Raw genomic sequence first — 6,667 nt, forward strand, 5'->3', positions numbered from 1 at the left:
TGATGACAATGATAGGAATGTGGAAGTGGAAGAAATTGAACATGGTCAAAATGGAGAGTTCAATCTCATGATAGAATGCCTACTTGAAGAAGGAATCAAAGAGAAAAAATCCTTGGAGGAACTCTTGGAAACTAGTCTTCAAAATGACTTGGCGCTTGAAAGGTTAAACTCACAAATTGGAGAGATGCTTGTAGCTTTAGAGGTCCAAAAATCCTCGGATGTGAATGATAGCCAAGTACCTTCCTTAGAGGTTGGAGCCTAAAATCCTCCTTTGGCACTTGATCAAAATCAAGAAGAACTCTCAAATGCTCAAAATGAGAGGATGATGCTCATGTTGGATGCCATTCTTGAAAATGAGGAGAAGCAAAACTTGGCACTCGAGGACTTAAAACAAGCACTAAATCAAAATGATGAGACTATCCGCACTTTTGAAGATCAAATAAAATCATTGGTTGAAGCTCATTATGCCTACCAATTTGAGAGTATGGAAAGAGGTCAAGAAGATTCCAACTTCGAGGAAGAAATTGAGCTTCATTTTGGGGAATCAAGAATTAAACAACGCACTCGGTCGGATGAAATCCTTCTCTAACAAATCCTTCAACAGTTCCTTTAGTTCCTTCAATTCTGATGGTGCCATTATGTAGGGCAGAATAGATATAGGCTGCGTGCCTGGCATCACATCAATCCCAAAATCAATCTCCCTATCTGGCGGAATCCCAGGGAGCTCATCAGGAAAGACTTCCGAAAATTCTTTCACAACTGGCACTGACTCGAGTGTAGGTGCCTCAGCATCGGTGTCTGTAACCCGGACCAAGTGTCTAGTTCGGCAGTCGAGCTTAGCAAAACATGAATAAAGCCAATCCATCCCCATAATTACATCAAAATCAACCATCCCCAATTCAATGAGATTGGCCACGGTGTCCCGACCACGCACCGGGACAACACAACCCTTATAAACTCGTGCGGCCACAATAGACTCGCCAACCGGAGTAGATACAGAGAACGGCTTAGGAAGCTATTCCGGTTCTATCCCAAATTCCATAGCAACATAAGGGGTAACGTAGGATAAGGTGGAACCGGGATCAATAAGAGCATATACATCATGAGTTTGGACAATCAATATACCTGTGACAACATCTGGAGAAGCCTCTACATTCTGGCGACTGCTCATACCATAGAAACGGATGGGTCCTCCTGAACTCTGCGCACCACCCCTAGCTACACCACGCCCTGCTGGTGCCGGAGGGCCTAGAGCTGGAGAGGGTGCGGAAGATGTAGCAGCTACAGAACTGGATGGTTGTGCTGTTCCCCTACCCGTACCCTGGAGGGATGAACGACACTCCCTTTGAATATGACCCCTCAATCCGCACCCGTAACATATAGGTAAGTCCATGTAGCAAATCCCCGAGTTCATCTTCCCACACCTGGGGCATGGGGGCTCCACTGCTGCGGGAACCTTCCTGATCGGCCTTGATGATGGGGTCCCCTGCTGCCTTGATTAGGCCTGAAATGACTCCCCTGCTGCTGACTATGCCCCGCTGGCTGTGCAGTGGCTGAAGACTGAGCATGAGACTGGGTTGGGACCCTCCCCTTAAAGCTGATCTCCCCCCACCAAATGACTCCCCAAAGTTGCCCGCGGATCGAGCCTTGCTGGCACCCTCTCACTCCCTCCTATTCTTCAACTTGCGATCCTTTGTAGCTCGAGCAAATGCTATCATTTTCCCATAGTTCATGTCTGAATTCAAGGCAGTTGTAGCAGCCTCATTGATAACCAAGAGGCTAAGGCCCTGCACAAACCGGCGCACTCTAGCCTTCATAGTAGGCAACATGAGAATGGCATATTTTCACAGGCGCGCGAACTCCATGTGATACTCCCACTCACTCCTACTCCCTTGCTTAAGATTCTCAAACTATGTGGCACGGGATGCCCTAGTCTCGGCAGGCAAGATATGGTCTATAAAGGCATCATCAAACTCACTCCATCTCACTGGAGGGCTCCCCTCCTCCCGAGAGTCCTCCCACAGCTCAAACCAAGAATATGCCACTCCTTTCATGCGGTAGGCGGCCAACTCCACTCCCTCCGTCTCAGTAGCGTGCATAACCCGGATAGTGTTATGCATCTCATCAATGAAGTCCTGTGGGTCCTCCTCGAGATTAGCACCTGTGAACACCGGAGGATCCAACTACAGAAACTTGTTCACCCTAGAACCACTAGAACCCCCTTGCTGTCTAGAGGATATAGGTGCAACATTTGACCTTTGGGCCTGAGAAGCCACTATCTGAGTCAACATCTGAATAGCTCCCCCAAGATACCCATCAGAAATACTAGAGCCGGAAGCTGGGGCTAGAGGTGGAATCAGAATGTCAGGTGGAGGAACCGTCGAACCCTCAGTAGGTGTAGGAACTGGTGTGGCCTGGGCCGGTGTAGTGGAATCAGGTAGTGTAGCAGTCGGGGGATTATCTTACCCCTAGGGTGTTCACCCGCTTCATCAAATAAAGGGTTAACTGCCACTCCTAAGGTGGCGTTGGTTCCTTGGCTAGTTCTTGCTCTCTTCTTAGGTGCCATATACTGAAAGTTAAAGGAATGCACGAGTTAAAGGAGGAGCAGTTGCACAATTAGTTTCATCACACGATCCAGAATATCAAAGAAGGGTATTGTTCCTAAATGTCCAAGTAGCCTCCAACTTATAGATGTGGTAGACAACACACCGATAAGAAGGACTCTACCAGACACGGCTCCAAGACATCTTAGGACACTTTAAAACCTTAGGCTCTGATACCAAGTTTGTCGAGCCCCATCTTCAGGAAGCGCGACAGGCACTCAACCGAGTAAACCCGGCCGAGCAAGCCTATTAGATACTTTCTACCCAATTAACTCATAATCAAGAGAAGACGTGATTTCATTAATTATACAGTGGGAATCTCATTCATACAATCCTAAATCATTTCATTAGTCATTGCGCTTTTAAGTCCCAAAATACACATTTCTTAAAGTTCAAGTGGAACAAGTGATCAAACACAACATAACTTGTTTAACGTTCCCAAAACCCATATACAACCCACATAGTGTCTACAGAGCCTCTAAAGATACAAAAAAGAGTAAAGATGGTGTCGGCAACAAGGCCCCGGCTATACCTCAAAACGTGACCATAATATAAACAAAAGATACAATACTTGACCGCGGAATGAAATGGGGCTCACCGAGTCCGCTGAGAATAGCATGCAGCACTATCTGCGATCCACACTGTTTGCTATGTAACCACCTGCATCCATTTAATGATGCAGCGCCCCCTGCAAAATGGATGTTAGTACCGTCGAATAGCACTAGTATGTATAGCTTAATACCAACTCAATAGAATGAATAATAATACAAGAGGAATAGTCAAGAATTCAATACGGGCTTCAAATAATGGTAAAACAACAAGTTAAGGATCATATACATTTTCAAGACAATTTCCATGTTACTAGGTTGGGTGACCTTTAGTACCGATGTTCCACAATTCACAATACCTCCGTATTCTTACACTGAGTCCGATCTCGGCCCGATCGGCTAGGCCGACTCGCCTGAGACATTACAATAATTTCATTATAACTTTCCAGCACAGTACCACCATGTGTGCGGCATGGCGTCCGATCATCTCCCGATCGGCTAGGCCATCTCATTTAAGACATCAACCCTTTTCACAATTCTATGCACAATACCACCGTGTTATTACATGGAGTACGATCTCAGCCCGACCGGCTAGGCCATCTCATTTGAGACATTACCTTTTTCAGTCAATCATCTCACATCGTACTTCTTTCATGTACCTTAGATTCATTGATACTAGTGATTATGATTACAAAGTCATTCTTGGCACTTGGCCGTATTTCATAGTTCCAGACCCCTTTTCCACATTCAATATCATTATCAAAATCAATAAGGCTCCCCATTCAAGACATTAAATTCACATATGAGCAATTTGGGAATCTTAGGCACATAGAGGCTTTTCATACAATTTGGCATAACATCCTTTATTTTGATCTTGACATGAGGTTTTAACATTTCTAACACTTTTTTAAACACATCCTCAATGACAAGATAACACGATGAAACATTTATAATAAATATTTAACTTACATCCTTCAACACAAACACGTTAGAAATCGCCAATTCTATAATGATCAAGGGCTTACTCTAATTACATGGTTTCTGTGGGGTTCGATTCTAAGAAGAAGAGGGTTTAGCCAACATACCTCAATTGAGCTCCTTAAAACTCTAAGATGTTCCGGAATATTAGCCACTTCAATCTATTTTAGCAATATAACAAAATTGAACAAAAATTAGGAAGATGAACATAGTTTTAGCTCATTTGAGCATATTATCAAACATTAGGTGTGCATCAATGCCTTAAGGCCCTTTTCTTTGTGGAGGATTCCATCCTTCCCCAACCCATTCTCTGTCATTTTTAGCTCAAAATCTTCCCACATATTACAAGGATACATGCATGCAAGGTAAGCACTCCCATCCCCATGAATTACCTTACTAATGGCCCATTCTTGTTACATTTTGAAATTAAGAGTTTGGGTGATAGAATCTTACCTCTTAGAAAGAAGACCTTGGTGCCTCTCTTGATAATCTTCAAGATTCTAAGTGATAATTGGAGAGCAATGTGATGAAGATCACTTCTCCCTCTAGGACCCTCTCTCTCACTCTAAAAATATCAGAAAATGTGATCAAAATGGTCCATGGGATGTGTTTTAACAAAATAGGGTCGGGTTTAAAAACCTCAAAAATGAATCTTCGAAACGGGCGCATAATGACCGTGAAAATGGGGGGCCAGAACTGGAAAAGAACTAATTTGGTCTGCGGTCACTATGCGGCCCACAAACCTATTTTGCGATCGCATAACGCACCGTAGAACGGTTCTACAGTCACATAGTGCACCGCAGAACTTCCCTCCAAAAGATCCCAAGGCATGATATGCGACAAGAATACGGCCCGTGAAACGGTTATGCGATCTCATAATGACCGCGAAATTGGGCATCAAAATGCCCCAGAAATATGCCCCACTCTACGACTAGTCTGCGGTCCGCAGAGTGGTTCTGCGACCGCAGAATGGGCCGCAGAACTGCATACTTCTTCCCAACATTTTTCTTCAACTACCAGCGCACTGTTCAATCCAAAAAGTCCGAACTCTACTATTATTAACCTCTACGCCTACCTTGGCATCACATAACCCAGGTTTTTAGGAAACATTTTATGGGGCCTTACACAACACACGTGCCAATATCTCAAACCGCTCGGCATGATCACAGGCGCACATTCACAATCCTCCCGACATAGTCAAAGGCTCACAATCACAATCCGACCAGCATGGTCAGAAGCTCACTATCACAAACTGCCCAGCGTGGTCACTGGCTCAATAGCAACATGAAAACGGATAATACAAGAACACATGGGCATGATCAATAAAGGTCAAGTTTCATACTCATGAGCTAGTATACGTGGCATGCTACGGTGTATGCTTGTACAAGTGTAGTACTGCAGCCCAAGTCAACAAGTAATATCAAAGACATCGAGTAACTCATCGAAACAACAAAACAAGTCACACAAGGTGTATGACATACAAAAGGAAAATCACACCATCACACGAAAATCACCAACACAATGTCCCCAAGCCATCACACATCACCCCTGACATTGCCACCTTATCTCTCTGATATCCACCCGTTTCACTCCGCCCTGATATTATCATTAGCCACCCTTATCTTTCCGATAGCCACTTGTATTACTCTGTACATTCAACAACAGTGTGATGCCACCCTTATGCCCCGCATAACAACAATGGTGAACTGTCACCCTTATACCCCGCATAACAACAACCAAACCACACAATAATTCACATGTGCTATCATCACAACATATCAACTCCTATCACAAGTTCCCATAGGCCACAACCTTTCCAAAGATCCAACGATATCAATATATCCACAAAAAATAGCCCACGGCTCACCATAACGTATATAGAATCTCAAAAACAACAAAATAAACAGAAAAGTAACTCGACAAGGAACAACACCCCCTTAAACACAACTTCAATTAAAATAGATTAATAACTTTCAATAACCTCAATTTCAATTAATTATTTAAGAATAAACTCAATAGTGAAAGTATTTTTATGAAGTGTCAAACTTCGGATTCTCGTGTATGAATAGGCTAACAATGAAAGAGATGGAACGAACTAGTACTACGTCTAAATGCATGCGAATAACCCGGCAACAAAAGGATATCATGTAACAACAATTTCAACTAAGAGTAACTCGACAATAAAAGAAATCACATAATGATAAAATTTATAATAACTTCAAATAAAGCATATAAGAGCAAACTCGACAAGTAAGGAATGTGAAATGTAACGATAACTTCAAATAAAGCATGTGATAGTAGACATGACGAATAAAAGATATAACATGTGCTAACAATCCCAAATAAGTACATAGAAAAGCCTAAGAGTCTAAACCGGTCAATTATCCACATATAAGCCCGAGTACATAATCGTCGCCTCGCGTACACGGCTTTCACATAACAAAATTAGCACAAACGACTCAAATCCTAAGGGGTAGTTGCCCCATACAAAGTTAGGCAAAATACTTATCTCAAAAGCCCCCTATCAATACTCTAAAA

Source organism: Nicotiana tomentosiformis, chromosome 10 (genome assembly GCF_000390325.3).
Source record: "Nicotiana tomentosiformis chromosome 10, ASM39032v3, whole genome shotgun sequence".
Lineage (NCBI taxonomy): Eukaryota > Viridiplantae > Streptophyta > Magnoliopsida > Solanales > Solanaceae > Nicotiana > Nicotiana tomentosiformis.